The sequence below is a fragment of the Talpa occidentalis genome, unplaced genomic scaffold, assembly GCF_014898055.3.
Source record: "Talpa occidentalis isolate TD23 unplaced genomic scaffold, MPIMG_talOcc4v2.1 talOcc4.5, whole genome shotgun sequence".
In the NCBI taxonomy this organism is placed as follows: domain Eukaryota; kingdom Metazoa; phylum Chordata; class Mammalia; order Eulipotyphla; family Talpidae; genus Talpa; species Talpa occidentalis.
Window position 1 is genome coordinate 60,601,594 of NW_023604861.1, and position 16,387 is coordinate 60,617,980.

Sequence of the window (16,387 nt, forward strand, 5' to 3'; positions counted from 1 at the left end):
CCAGATGAGACAACTAAGGTCAGGAAACAGAGGAGAATCGCCAAAGTTAGTAGCAGATCCAAGACTAGAATTCAGCTTTGTCCATCAAGAGAACTTTCCACTGCATGTCACAGTGGGCTGTGAGTTCCTACAGAGAGAAACTCTTATGTTCATCTCATGGGCACTGTGTCTGATATATAATAGATCTCAGGAAATAGTTGAGGAATGAATAGATAGATAATTCACTTTGATCTGCTCCTATGTGTGTTCTGCAGAAGACAGTATGATTATGTGTGCCAGACAGGCATCTGTTGAAGTAAGAGATTGTGAGGGATGTGATCGAGAAATTGGAGAAGGGTATTTAGGACTGGTGTGGCTAGAGAAAATTAATTTCATGAAGGCATCTCTTTCCTGAGGCTTGTCAGAAGTTGTTTGGGTCTGGAAGCCCAATCTTGACAGCGCACTTGTATTTGAGTACTGGGAATTACCTTAAGCTAACCAAATTCACAGGAGACTGGAAAGCAATTAATTAATTTTTAGCGTGCCAAGCAACTGGGTGTTTGAATTAGCTAATTGTCCATTTTCTCCCTGTGGAGAAATCTAATTGGGAAACCATATCCCTTAATTTTGAGTCCCAGAGAGCCAATCTTAGCCTTTATTACTGGCATTCCAACCTCAAGCAGAATGAATAATCACTCAAATAGTTATTTCTTCATAGAAGGTAAGTTGTAGAAAGGCAGGAATCTTTGCCTTTTTTGTTCACTGCTATATACCCAGCACCTTTTTGGGTTGACACACGGCATGTGCTCAATGAATATTTGTTGAATGCAGAATTCTTTAATTATAAAATTGGGACAAAGAAAATTTGTGTATTGTGCTACTGGTGTTGATAAGCTTATGTGGATATAGTCATCTCTGCTAAGTAAATGTGCTGCCCCACATGTGATGGGCATGTGTGCCCACTGGCATCTCCACTGGATGCTACTGAAGATACTGGTAATATTTTGCTCCCTGACCTCCTTTATATTCTGCAGCTATGTCCTTGGGTTGCTTGGCACATTCTTTTTCAAACAAAGTACAAACTAGTTGCAACTTTCATCTCTGCACCTATCTTCCACTCATCCTCCAACCACAAGGTGGCACCCTGGTCACCTTCCTTAAGCTGAAACCTCCCAAGTTCCTATTTGTATTTCCTGGGGAAGTCCTATTTGGTACATATTCAGGAAAGCTTCTTGTTTTTTCCACAGAGACAACTGAATTTCCAAGTTCAAGGATCCCAATAGTCTAACATTCAGAAGGAGACTTGGGACATGCCAGCACCAGGAGATAAACTTGAAGCCCTGCCTGCCTCCTAATGTGGGATCTTCCTGAGTCATTGACGATCAGCTCCACCATTCACTATCAATTCTAATGAATGTGTTTGTAATGCCATACAGTTTTCCAGCACTCTTACACAAAGAAGTATAGAGAAAATAAAAATATTATAAGTTAGTTCAAGGAAACGGGGACAAGAGGGTACTCCCCTGAGCTACAAGGAGGAGTGGTGTGGTGGTTAAGATGGAACATAGCATCTTTTGGTCTGATGCTCAGAATAACCACCCTTTACAAGTACAGCAGGTATGACAGAGACTTTTCACAGAGAAGGGCACGCGAGTACTGAGGTTCATGCCTTGACTAAGTTGGTGCTGCTAATAAAACACAGAGCTGGGTTTTTTTCTGACTCCATAGGACTCCAATTCAGAATTCTTCCATTATATCCTCTGTCTCTGTAAACTAAGGGTGTCAATAAGGGTCAACTTGAAGTGGATGGTAGTGACTGAACCCAGCGATGTGCCCAGGTCCTAGGGGGTAAGAAGGTTAGCAACAAAGCAGGGACTAAGACCACCAGGTAGCCTCAGTACTGAGGCTGCTGAAAGTGGACCACCAGGTAGCCTCCATTCTCTTCTTACCCTCACCAGAACTGCTCTCCCTACCCTTTCTTCTGTTAACCTACATCAAAGTGACAGTCAAGAAATTAAAAAGGAATAAATCTTACAAGGATAAAGAGAACACAATAAAACACATGATGGACAAGAAATGTTAATGTTTTTAGATGATGATATAGGTTGTGCAGAACATCTGGAGGATAAACTTAATATAATGATACAGAAAGTAGCACAAAGAGATGGATCATTGAAAGAAAGGGTAAGAAAATTAGGGAATCCATATCAGGTGGTACATGCCTGACTAATAGAAGATCCAGAAAGGGAGAACTGAAAAAATAGAGGGAAGAAAATTTTGAAGAAAAAGAATATTTGACAGGACTGAAGGAAATTAGTCTCTGGATTATAAGAAGCCTACCAAATATCCAATACAATGAATGAAAATGACTCACCCACAGCACCTCATCATGAAATTTCAGAAATTCTGGGATAGAGAGAATACCCTAAACACTTCTAGAAAGGAAGCACAACCAATATAGAGAACTGAAAAAGCAGAATGACTTTGGACTTTTCAACAACACTTGAAGCTAAGATATGATAGCTATTTCAACATTCTAGGAAGCCAATCTGTCAGTTAAAATGCATAATTAAGACATTTTCACATGCACAATAACTCAAAAATTTTATCTCATGCATGCTTTGTCAAGAGCTCACAATCAAAAGAGTACGTATGAGAAAAGGGGGGAATAATGTTCACAGGAAGAAGCAAGATAGTGGTTCCAGAAAACTAGCCAGTCCTCCTGGAGGAGTTCCAGGACTGATGTGGAGACAGAGAGACCCCTCCACTTTCAGCAGAAAAGATGGCAGTTCTAAGAGAGGGCTCCAGAGGAATGAACGGAGCAGATAAATACTGATGTCTTTGATCATACCTTACAAATTACTTGGATTCTTTAAGAAGAATTAAGGAGTGTTATAAAAAGATAACTAAATAAATAGCAAAAGGGAGGCAAATATTAACTTCTGAACAATCTAAACATTGTACAAGAAAAGAAGTGTGAATTGTTGGCTCAGCAGTGGAATTTCCATAGTGCTAATAATGAAAATTCTAAATATAGATTTTATAAAAATAATTATGATTCAACTCTACTGTTAGCTGGAGGAGAGAAAAGAAAAAAAGTAGGGGATGGAAGGCAGCTAAATGTTTATTTACCCTAATAGGACAATTGCTGCTGTCTGACACTGATGATTCAGGAAAGAGCAGTATGTGTATATTCCTTAGAAATCTGGAGTTAAATTTGAAAAAAAAAAAAAGAGATTTAGAAGGTTCTGTTTAAATTATATACTTAAAATTATATTTGACAACTGTGCTGGTAAAAAGATTAATGTGATACAGATTGGATTCAGTGTTGTGCATTCATTAATATGTGTTTTGTCTTCTGATTTCAGGAGAAATTAAAACATTTTCATGGGCCCCTAAAATCTCAAGGGCCTATCACCCCAGAACTACTGCACCTCCTGGGGAATTCAGACCTGAGAAGCAGAGGCAGAAAATAGAGGCAGCTGACGGAAGCACTCTGCCACCCTCTGCAGGTTATGAGAGAAGAGTCAAAAACAAAGAACTGATTAAGTCCAGATGGGACAAAGAGTGGTCATGTATGTATTACCTGGTGTTTGTTAGGCAGGATTATGTGTACTGTGCTAAGTAATTTGCAGACTCATTTCACTGAGTTTTTCAGTTTTTCTTCGAGGTGTGTCTCACAGCTCTAATGCCCAGTTGCCCCACAGGTTAGATTTTGCCCCCGCGTGCACCCAAGCAATCAATGTCAGTCCAAAGCTATGTGACTGCCAAATTTAGCTCTTCCCACCTGCTTGTCAACCATTCTGTTCCTGTCACCCTCTGAATCTTCCCTCATCCACCCACACCCTGCCTTGCATGGAAAATAAACAGCAGTGACCTAAAAGTGTGAAGTCAGAATCTGACACACTTTAAAACTTCACAAACATATGTTCCTTTGTACGTACAAAGATCAGAATCTTGATGGCATCTTTCCTTTCCAGTCTATAAAATCCCTTGCTGGCCCTTGGTGCTCCCATTTCATGAGCATTGTGCCACTAGCCTCACTGGCAAAGGCTGAGGATCCTCCTCTGTTGTTACATCTTGCGAAGACTGTGCTGTGTGGAGAGCACCACTCCAGCAGTGTGCGCCCACTGGGGGGTGAAATTCACAGCCCGGGGGTAATCCCAACATCACCTCACTCCCCTCAGCCATTGCCTACATGTGTCTGTGCCTGAGAGAGGCAGTGAGGAAGGTGGGGAGGGAACAGCTTGCATTTATATTGAATCCCAGGTTTTAGTTAACTCATCAAAACACTAAGCTGCCCTGACCAATTCTTTAGTGGAAGCCAGAAAGCTAACCCCTGGTATACCCAGCTTGAAACGATTTAGGTTGCAGAAAAATCTAGCAACAGACCTGTCAAACACTGCAACCTATCACCTGAGAAGATATGTTAGGAAGACTCCATTTATCCCAACAAGGTAGTTTTCCTTCCATCATTTCCCCACCACTATCCCTTGTTAGGGGTTTTCTTAATATTTGTCTTCTTCTTGGTATGAGATGAAATCTTGTTGTGGTTTTTACCTGTATCTCCCGTATAAAAGCAGTGGTGTATGGGCTTCTGGAGAAAATCTTGGTGAATTGTCTGTTTACATTTAATACCCATTATTAATTGGGTTGTTTGGGTTTTTGTTGTTAAGTTGAACATGTTTTTTGAATATTAACCCCTTGTCCATTGTAAACTGTGAATATTTTCTCCCATTCAGTAGAATGTGTTTTTAAGCTGTATTTTCTTTTGTTTCTTAAAAGCTCTTTTATTTCAGGTAATACCTACTGTTTATTTTGGTTTTTATTTCTCTTGCCATAAAGGTCAATTTTTTAAAATACGTTAATCATATCTGTCTCAAAGCATGTTGCCAATGTTTCTTCTATATATTTATTGTTGCAGGCCTGAACAATTTTTCTTGTGTATGTGGTTAGAGATGAGTTAAATTTTATATTTGGTTTTCTAGCACCATTCATTAGTTACTCTTGTTTATTCATTGTATGGTTCTCGCTCCTCGATTGTGAATTAAGTATTGATATATATGTGTATTTATTTCTGGGCTTTTGATATTTCATTAATCCCTGTGTCTACTTCTATTCTAATACCACATTGTTTTCATTATTGTTGCTTTAAACTTTATTATAATAAAATAGTTTATATTTAAATATATTATATCCCCTTCCTCTAGTTCAATCTTAACCATCTATGTTATTTTCTGAAGGCAATTCAGGACTGTATTAAGAAGACATCATATTTAAATGCTTGTTGTTCCCAAAAGAAAAAATAATAATAGTTACTATTTGAGGCCTTTATGATTCCATATAAATTTTAACATGTTAGGTCAATTTATTTGAAGAATACGGTTGGTATTTTAGTGGGACTTGCATTAAATTTATATATTATTTTTGGTCGAATAGTTATTTTGACTACATTTATTCTCCCTACTGAGAGCATGGAATTTTTCCATTTCCCTAATGCACAACCTACAGCCTTCAATAACATCTGTAGTTTCCATTATATAAGTCCTTTACCTCTTTGTTAATTTTTTATCATGAATGGGTGCTGAACGTTGTCAAATTCTTTCTCTGCATCTATTTATATCATGATTTTAATATTTTCTTTTGTGGAATAATGCATTATATTCATAGATTTATGTATTTTAAACTATCTATGCATCCTAGAATAAATCCCACCTGATCATGATATATAATTCTTGTAATGTATTGTTGACTCAATTTGTTAGTATTCTGTTGAAGATTTTCACATTGTAGGGTAAATGATTTTCAGGCTTTTCTGCCCTCCACCATTAGGATTGCATGCCTGATGGTGGGCACCTGCATTTGTTAAATTATTATAAGTTGTGTTGTTTACTTTCCTGGGCGGTGGGTGCAGCATTGAGATATTCACCGAGAGAAGCAAAGGCAGGTGAGAGAAGGGGAGAAAGAAAGCCAGGGATTTCTAGTTTTATGTCATTACTGTCAGAAGTAGCAGTTGGTATGATTTTTATCTTTGTACTTTTATTGACAATTGCATAGTTGTGGACTTTTAAATGCTAGGCCCTGAACAAATTTGTCAAAGTACTATCCTTCAAGTTGTATCATGGGTGGTGTGAGGGCCACTAGTTCTAAAGTCCTGCCCCAGCAGACAAGAGAAGCAGGTGGCTAGGACAAAGCTCACAGACTCATGGACATGTCACATGTGCACACGTGCATAGGTAAAGGTAAATATGAGAACAGTGCAGTACTTATCTGACACCATCACCAGGATTCAGAATGAGGCAACAAAGGAGTCAAAAAAAGGTGTCACGTAGTCATGCACTGAAAAGGGGTTATGACACTCCAGGGTGCAGGGGGGAGATGGAAATGGGTGCTTGTCCCAAAGTAAAAATCAGTCACTGTCACATCTTGCTGAAGGATGGCCTGGCTGACTTCCAGGGGTCAAGCAGAACTGCTCTTTCTTTCTTTACTCACCCATCACCCGCCCAAACAGACTAACAACCACCTTGCACACTGGTCACCTCCCACAGTGGCAGGAAGGGGGAGATGTCAATTTAAAGTGGCCTGTGATGGGGACATGTACCAGGGTCGAATCCAGAATTCTGTTCATGAAACAGAAACCAACTGTGAGGAAATAATCAACACCATCATTCTTTACTCCAATGAGCAACATCACAGGAATCACTAACTTTTATAATACCTTTAGTTGCTCTGGAAGGCCTTTATGTGTTAGTTCTTACGTTAAAGCAAGGTTAGTAGTTAACTCTCCCTCTTGTGGAAAAAGAACAGGCTGAGCAGGCCTGCCAATAATCATTCTTCTAATCTGTGCAGGGAAAACATCTCATAAAGGAGGTACCTTCTAAGATGTGCCTGATATCCATGAGAGATAATACATGTTGGGCATAAATTAATAGGTTATGTTTTGAGGTAGTACTGGCATAAAGGTTGAAAAGTGGCCAACAGGACCTCCCCTGGTGGTGCAGCGGTTGAGCGCTGGGCTGCGAAGCTGCCTGCAGCCTCTGCAGCGCTGGTTTGATCCCCTGTGGCCGCTGGGTGAGGGTCCCACATGGTGCGCAGACCTCTCCTGCCGCCCGCTGCTCCCCTCAGTAGTGTATTTTGTCAGTCTGCCTGCTCTGCTCCCCGCTCTGGCTCTGGTGAATTCTCTCACCCTCCCGCGCTTTTGACTATACCCAGTGCTTGTATAAATAAATTAATTAATTAAAAAAAAAAAAAGAAAAGTGGTCAACAAATATTATTAGTTTTCTCACATCAGTGATGCTGGAAAAGGTCAAGCTCTGTGTATTGTCACCGAATGAAACATGAGGCTGCGTCCCAGTTCCACATATTACTCCCAGAAGCCCTGTAGTGAAAAACTTCTTGTGACTCAGCTCAGAGGTTATATGGGAGGAACAAACTCTGAGAATCAATTGAAAAAGACATTAAGAGGTCATCCAGTTTAACTTCCTAATTTCAGAAAGACCTCAGCTCCCGTGACCAATTTATAAGCATGTGGGAGTGGATTGGAGGGTTTCAGTGGTTCACCTAAGATCACAAGGCCAAAGAAGAACATTAAGTGTGAAAGCTCTCATTTCTGCCTTTTGTTGCAATCTATCTCCACTGTTTTGTTGCTCCCCCAGTTCAGGAAGAATTTAAGGATTGTTTGCTGTTCGGTGTAGATTTTTGCCACCCAACCATTATCTATAAATCCTTCCACCCATTCATCCATCCATCCATACTTACATCATTGCATATACTTACCTAGTTTGACAGCAAACATTTACTAGGACCTACTCTGTTACAAGTTCTCTAATAATCCCAGGAGTAGAAGTAGAAAAATAGGTAAGAGACAGCTCCTTCCCTTAAGTATTTGCAGCTCAGTGGAAAGGCCTGTACATCCTCACCTTCCTGCCAGACCCAGACTCAAGCTAACAAGAATAGAGGATTGGGCAGGGGCAGTAAAGGTGAAGTGGAATGGGGAAGGGCCATAGAGGAGGACTGGAAAGAAAAGGGATTTCCAATAAGGAGCATGGGAGGAAAACACCAGAGCAGCTTGGGAACTGAAGGAGGCCATGCTGCCTGGCCTCGGTGGGGTATAAAATAGATGGTCTGGATAACAGAAGGTGCAACCAGCAAAAGTCAGATTCTATGCTCCTGTGACCTCCTGGCTAACTTGAGTCCTGAGTCAGTAAGAGAAATCAGAGGGACAGGCTGGGGAGGTGAGTCTAGAGTCAAACTATGGAAACCTTGAACATCAGGGTAGTGGTTCAGATTTGACTCTACAATGACTGTCCTCTCTTTTGCACCTAAATGGTGGGTCAATCCAGCGTGATTTGTATAATTAATATCCTGTTCCTAAGAGCTTTTAAAATGTTCCTCCTGTCTAGCCTGCTTCTAAGACCTCTTGGAGGACTCTGCCTATTCTGTCCTTCACTTGAGGTACCCTAGTATCGACCAGTGTTCATTTCTGGTTGATTTTTGGTAGTTGCTTTTCAACTCTGTGTGTGGCCAAGTTATTAGTACTTTATTTCATCAAAGGAGTCAAAATGTGTTTATCTTCTTCACCCCAAATATGCTTATCTCTAATGGTACAAACACTCCCTTGTGATTATGCCTTCCTGTTGTGCCTCCCCATGCAGTTAACCAGGAATAAACCCACCCTTTGCAATTACCCATTCTGCTGGCTGTGTAACTCTGTGTAATTAGCTCCCTGCTTGCCTCCCAGAGTGTGGTATCAGCTCAGGTTAAGCCAGCTAATATAGAGTCTGCCAGGTTCCAACACAGACTCTGCTGTAGGCAGAGGTCAAACATTGGCTAAACCTGAGGAGAGACCACAGCCCTTCTGCAGGTAGAAACTTGTGAGGATATCTTTGTTGTGAAAACAGTCAAGATAGAAACTTCCAAAAGTAACAGGTGAAGACTTCGGTTGTCACTATTCTCACATGATCCTCAAATTACTATATTATATAGTACACACACACACACACACAAATGGAAAACAAAGTGCTATCTCCAAATATTAACTTAAAATTTGAGAGTCAACAAACACTACTTAGTTAGATCAAGAACAGTTCCCAGGCAACAGTTCTATTATCGGATTTGTAACTCACAGGATTTCATAACCCACATCAATAAGGGATTTGAGAACTACTGTCCTTCGCATTCCATGGTTGAAATGAAGGATTTTTCTTACTTCATCTAAGAAGGTGAAAAAAGTGGTGTCAGAGGTGGGAAAGAAGAGCTAAAACTAAAGATCAAGAGAACAAACAATCAGAGAAATGAATACACAAACCTGAGGATAAGCACCAGTATAAAGTGAGGCAACTGGTTTACATCCTTGTTTGTGTTTCAGAGGTAGAGGGTCTCCCCCTTCAGGTGCTGTTACTACAACACACCCAACATTTCTGCAGTCTGGGGGCTGAGACTTAGGCAGAGCCTTGGTGTGTTCCAATGAGGCTTCCCTCTCTCTGAGCAGTCCCCGTGTCTGCCTGCTCCTGGAGGGAAACAGATAGTGGCGGGGAGGAAGGGGGTGTCTCACTTACCTGAACTTTGCTCTCCTCACTGTGGGTAACATCTGCCCACTCACCACTGCACTGGACTCAAGCCTGTTTGTATCTCCCTTGGCTAGATCTACAGCAATCAGCTTTGCCCTTCTCTGTCCAGGGACCACCTCTTCCTCCCTTCTCCCCCCACTCACTCTTACATTTTCCCCAGAGCTGAATTTCCTCCTTGTGTCTCCTGTTGAACTCATATGTGTTGGTCCCTGATGATTATGAGCTACTCTGGTTTCCCCCCACATCACAGGATCCTCTGAGTTTGGTGCATAGCTGGACTTCTCAGCTCGTTCTCCGCAAAGCAAAGCAGGGATCTTTCTATGATGCCACCTTCTGGGCGAGTCCATGCCCCTACCCGCACCATGGTCAAGCAGTCAGTAGCAGATTTACCATTATTTGTTTTTTCTAACTCTTTGTCAACTCAGTGGTGTCCATTATCTGCCTTCTGATGTTGTTAGATAAGTACATGCATACTTCATTTAGGTAATAATAACACAGGTGTCCCCTGCTTTTCAGAAATTCATGCTAAGCCTGCTTACTTTTACTGAAGACCTGTATTAGTACCTTTTTTATAACATTGGAGGGAAGAAGAGTATAGGTTCATTTTAGGTGAATAAAGTAGTTCCAGGTTATGTAGTGTTATTTGGATATAAAGGATAAATGAAAAACAATTCAAGGAGATATGAAAATTAAGACATTTAATCCTGTACAGAGTTGCCATGTAAAATACAAGCCACTCTGTTATATCCAGTTTCAGATAAATAATGACTACTTTTTAGTGTAAATATGTTCTAAGTACTGTATATTTTAAAACTCTTTATCTGAACTTCAAATTTAACCAGACATCCTGTATTTTTATTTGTTAAATCTGAAACCCTACTATTACGGGAAGAATGAAGACTCTCATCAAGCTTGACATGAGAATGGTATTTAAAACATAAGGGAAAGGTCAGTGAGAGGTCATCCAGCAAACACCACAAAGGGTTTTTAATAGAGGATGTTGGAAGAACATGCGGTAAAGCATCAGCTTCTCGATCCATGAAAGGCTGGCTTTGTTTCTTAGCGGGATGAAGTCTGCCCTCACTAACCTCAATTTACAGCCAAATTGGAAAATTCCTGGAATAGAACTGGTTACCATGAGAACACCTGGCAATCAAGCACTGAAGGGCCTGAGCCTGGAGTGACTGCTCCATGAAGAAGGCCAGGGAGGGTGAGAGCCATGGTAGCTGGATTCTCTAAACTTTAGCATATAAAGAACGGGTGACTCTTTTGTAGGACTAATTAACAATACAAGTGTTTCTATCTGCACTTATTGGCCAATGTTCAATGTTTTAGTATAAAAGTAGACAGGTCTTCGGACAGAGTCACTCAGCTGATTGATGGTAGAGCTGACACAAGTGACTGGCGAGCAATATGCTGTCATCCTGTGTCATATGCCTTGGAATTCACTTTCCCACTTGATAGCTAAGACTTTAATTCTTACAGGGTAGAATAAAACCACATTTTCCAGAGGGATAATTCTTTATGTGGTGTGTATAAGACAAATTTCAAGCTCTCAATTTCCTCAATAATTCTTTTTGTCTGAGTTGCTCTAATTTAGAAAATCACTATACACCAAAATCATTCTTGCTATTCTCCTTTTCATTGCTATCTAGGAGAATTTGGTCCTGCCAATTTAGAGATGATGTAGATTGAACGTTCTCATCCCTTCTTCTATCTTCATTTACTCTGTCTCTATTAAGTAAGGATGTGTAACCATTGTTTAAATCTAAGCCACATATTTATTTGGGGAGTAGGAAAATGCTTAAGGAGTTACCATGAAGTTGGATTTCTGTTTATTTCAGTATATTTCTACATCATTGATAGAATTTGGAAACATTTCCCGTGACCTTTGGATACCTGGCATGTTTTAAAAACTACCCACTTCAACAACAAATCTTGGTTTTGATAGAATATCTGTCAAGGAGAGAGGGAAAAAATGCACAAACCCAAACAGCATTTTCCTTTTTCTTTGATATACAGCACATCATAACTAAATCCAGGTTCCCTGATCTAAAAGAACCAGGCATTGATTTAGAAACAATACCCCAAATATGTCATCAACCATGACAGAATCCCTGAACACAATCATAGATTCTTTACACTCACAAATGACTTTTACTGCAACTCCAGAAGAAGCTACAAAGTTTGAGAAGCCATCCTGTCATTTTTTTTTTTATAGAGGCATTTTTATTTTATTTTATTTTATTTATTTATTTGTTTGTTCGTTTTGTTTATACATGCACTGGGTACAGTCAGAAGCGCGGGAGGGCGAGAGAATTCACCAGAGCCAGAGCGGGGAGCAGAGCAGGCAGAAGGACCGAAGCACACTGAGGGGAGCAGCGGGCGGCAGGAGAGGTCTGCGCCCCATGTGGGACCCTCCTCTGGTGGCCGGGGAGCAGCCGGGAATCGAACCAGCGCCGCAGAGGCCGCGGGCAGCCTCGCAACCCAGCGCTCAACCGCTGCGCCACCGGGGAGGCCCCCATCCTGTCATTCTTGAGATGTGTAATGAGAAGACTTACATGTTTGTATCTGAGAAAACAGAATCTGTATTTACTTGGATGGCATATTTTAGAAGTTCACATGGCAGTAATAAGGACTAGACAAAGGACATGCAATACTCTGAGTGCCTGATCCCTACCACACATTGAGCTAGACACTTGGAAAATAGAAGGATGAATTTTCCTCTTCCTCCTCAAAGGGCAATGTGACAGGTAGCTAAGTGATTACAACACAAGCAAAATATCCTACATGTTTCTAAAAAGTACAAAATGTTATAGTATTAAGAGGAAGGAGAGAGACTTGTGCTATAGAGTAAAGGATTTGAAAGAGGTTTTGGACAAATTGAGATGAGGGTCAAGGCAAGCCAGTAGATGGAATAGGATAAAAACATGTGAGAAAGCATTTTCTTGTTCCATCAGTAGGATGCAAGGTACAGCAGGTGCTGAGCCTAGAAAGGTAGGTTGGGGTCAGGTGGTGCTGGACCAAAGTGCCCCTCGACAGACAGTAAATCCACCCCACATTCTCCCTCTCACCCAAGCTTCTGGCTTAGTTATCTGTGGCCCTCTTGAGCACTTTGTCCAGCTACCTACCTACTGGGAAAACTCTTCAACCGTCAGTATGAGCAGAGAGCTGCTGTAAGTAGCTTTTGCCTCTTTTGCTAAATTGCTTTTGGGTATCCAAAGTTATCTTCAATACCTCAGGAGAAACAAGGATGGAAGAATTATTTTCCAGGATGCCTAACCTTTTAAAATGAGAACAGCACACCACAGTCCCAGCCTCTAACCCCAAAGGAAAGCCATTGTCTGCTCATGGCCAGAGCAACAGTGGGTGCATAAAGGGAACCACTTGATCGGAAATGACCTTCTAGACTCAGGTGTCATAGTATGGCTCTCAGGTGAATTGGGTCGACTCCCCAACACTGGAAGATGTTAACCCCCTCGGGGACTCTACAGAATTCACTTTGTTCAAAAATTGATTGCCCCAGAATGTGCCCGTGGTAGCTAACTCAGCATGCTGCGCCTCACCTCCATTTAGGCACCACACCCTCTTAACAAAAGGCAAACATGCACCTCTTACCATCCCGTATCTTCCTACAGTCGCTGTCTCGGGTATAGAAAATGTACGTCAAACAACAGCACAATGGGACAATTCAGATCTAAGAGGGGAGAGTCCCTGAGATTAAAGCAAGGGAGTTTTCATGAAGGAAATCCAGCGGGCACCGCCAGGATTTGTGGGCTTCAACTGCTCACTCACCTCAGTATCAGAATGCAAGAGTGCAATACTTGCCACTGAAAAGATTTTGTTGAATGGAAAATATTCAAGTCAACTTTTTTCCATCAGAAAACAATTCTAATTTGTTGATTGACTTGACAATGAGGGTTGACTTTGTCCACCAGGCAAAATGGGGCTGTTTTCCATAAATTGGATCAGCTCACTCTGCAAATATTTGAAGTACAGAAATATGTGGGAAAGATCATCCTTTATAACTATTAAACTGATGTTATAAATTTAGATGTCAACTTAAAAGTGTGCAAGGGAACATCTGATGGTTAGCAATTATTTCAGGGGGCGTTATAAGAGACGCCTGAAGACCCCTGAATCTTTAGGTTTTCTGCAAACTAACAAATGCTGGAAAATCGCAGAGTAGAGATTCTAGTTTTGCTCTGCAGAGGGCAGCATTGGTAAAATGTTATGGGCTATAAAAAGATTTTTTTTTTCCTAATGGCTCTTTCTAGGCTAAATTTCCTCCTCCTCCCTTCAGGCGATTTTAATTAGAATAGGAATGAACTTCAGGATTTGTAAGCTTGAGAAAAGAATCACATCTTCCTAGAGCCAAAACTGTAATTTTCTAATTTTTCTTTTTTTTTTAAGATTTATTTAATTTATTTATGCATACAAGAACTGGAGTCTAGGCTAGAACTGTGTGTGTTTGGGTTGGGGGGAGGTGGTGGTGAGAGGATTCACTAAAGACAGAGTGGGGAGCAGAACAGATCTACTGAAATACAAACATACTGCTGAGGGGAGCATGGGCCTGTGAGACAGGAGAGGTCTGCTGCGCCAGGGTTAGCTCCCTGGCATCGGATTGAACTCATGCTGCAGGGGCCTATGATAGCTAGATAGTGCTGAGACTTTAACCCCTGCACCACCAGGGAGGCCCTTGTTGTTTTATTTTTTACAAATTTCTACATTTCGAGTGTACCAGTGCCCAGCACCCCATGTGCATTCCAAAAATGTTTCCTGAATACACAGTCACACTACTTCCTGCTCTGAAGAAGCTTTTAGTTAAACATGCAGGGCAATTGCAGGTCCAGAAGAACTGAGCCAGAATAACCTTGAACCTGAAAGCCAGCTCACTCAAACTGCTGAGTCTGACTGTGCTCAGAAGGGGCCGGAGCCACGCGTAATTAAAAAGGACTTTGGCACTGGCTGACAAGAAATGGCCCATTTGTAACTACAGTGTTTACAGTTCTCAGTGACTCCAGGAGATTATTTTCTGATGCCATTTCACTAAGAAAAATATGTAATTTCCTTATGATGAGTTAATTATTACCAGGTCCTGAATCCATGGCTGAAAATTTATATTTAAAGCACTTGGACTCATGATCCCAAGGTTGACATTGAACTCGACTATGTCAGGAACTGAAAGCTTCTCTCAAAGATGAGATAGGGAAGCGAGATAGGGTTGAAAGAGAAAACATGAAACAATGAGTTTTGACTCTCATGTTTCTAATTCCTCTTTTCAAGAATGTATCCTCTTTTCTCCCACCTACTCCCCATCCATTCTCTCTCCCAGGTAAGTGGCTACACACTTCTATTTCTGGATTCAAAAACCACCTTCCAGCAAATTTTAATGTGGGTGTTGGTTGTGAGTTTCACTATTTGTTTGATTGTAGTTGAAGTTAAAATTTATGGAAGGAAGCTGGCGTCAGGGAGGAACAGGTGTGGGAGGGACAAATGTGGGAGGGACAGGTGTGGAAGGATGCTTGTCCAGAAGGTGCCTGTGCTCTGTGCCTGATGCTGAGCTGCATGATGTGAAAGGAGCACTGCAGCTTCCAGTCTGTCTTCCTGCCAGTTTCCCATTAGAACAGAGTGTGGTACATTCAAGGGATTGAAAGTTACAAATATAATATCCAACAATAAGAATCACAAGCTTATTTTCTATTGCCAGCTTTCTGTCTGTTTGTTTTCTAATTAAATTCATCTCAATGTATTTCTGTGTGTGTGTACACATGCATAATAGATTATGTGTGGTTTACTATATGATATATACCTATTATAAATACATATATAAACACATGTTTAAGCGTATAATTAACTGCAAAATATAAGGTTTACTGTATTAGGAACTATATAACCTGCCAGGAAAGAATCTATTATCACCACCAAAGGCAAAGAGTTAATAACTAAATGCCCATATTCACATGGCACTTCCCTGAGCATGCAAAGCAGAAAGAGCACTTATTGAGTTTACCATGTGTAATAAACACCAGTGTGAGCACTTTCATAGAGGGAAAGACAGACTGAGAAACAGCTAGGGCCAGGCAGTAGACTAAATTTATAAAGACTAAATTAATAAACTCACTCTGTGATTGAATCTACAGAAAACAAGTGTCCACACCACATGACATCATGTCCTTGCCCATGCCCTGCTTCTTCACTTTCTCAAGGATGTAGCCTACTTACAGTCTTGACCTACTGGCAAACTAAACTGGTTATTGAGACATTGGCTTATTCCAGACTAACCCACTGGCTCCCTATTTCCAGATGGTAAGAGCAAGACCCAGAAGCCAAGGTGCAATGGACTGAATATTTACATGTTTTCTCTACTCCCAAATTCATTTGTTGAAATTCTAATCCCAGATGCGATGGTATTAGATATTAAGAAGTGGAGTCCTGGGCCTCCCCGGTGGTGCAGTGGGTTGAGCGCAGCACTGTGAAGCTGTCCTGCTTCCTCTACAGTGCAGGTTAGAGTTCTGGCCGGCCAGGGAGATACCCACATGGCGCGGCAGACCTCTCCTGACTTGCCCACTGCTCCCCTCAGCAGTGTATTTCAGTCAGTCTGCTTGTTCTGCTCCCCACTCTGTCTCTGGTGAATCCTCTCACCCTCCTGTGCCTCTGACTTGTACCCCCGTTCTTGTATAAAAATAAATGAATATTTAAAACAAACAAAAAAAGAAGTGGAATCATGAATAAAATTAGTGTCATTATAAAAGAGACCCCAGAGAGCTCCTCACCCTTCCCACCATGTGAGGACAAGGCAGGAAGATTAAGAACCAGAATGCAGGCTCTCACCGGAC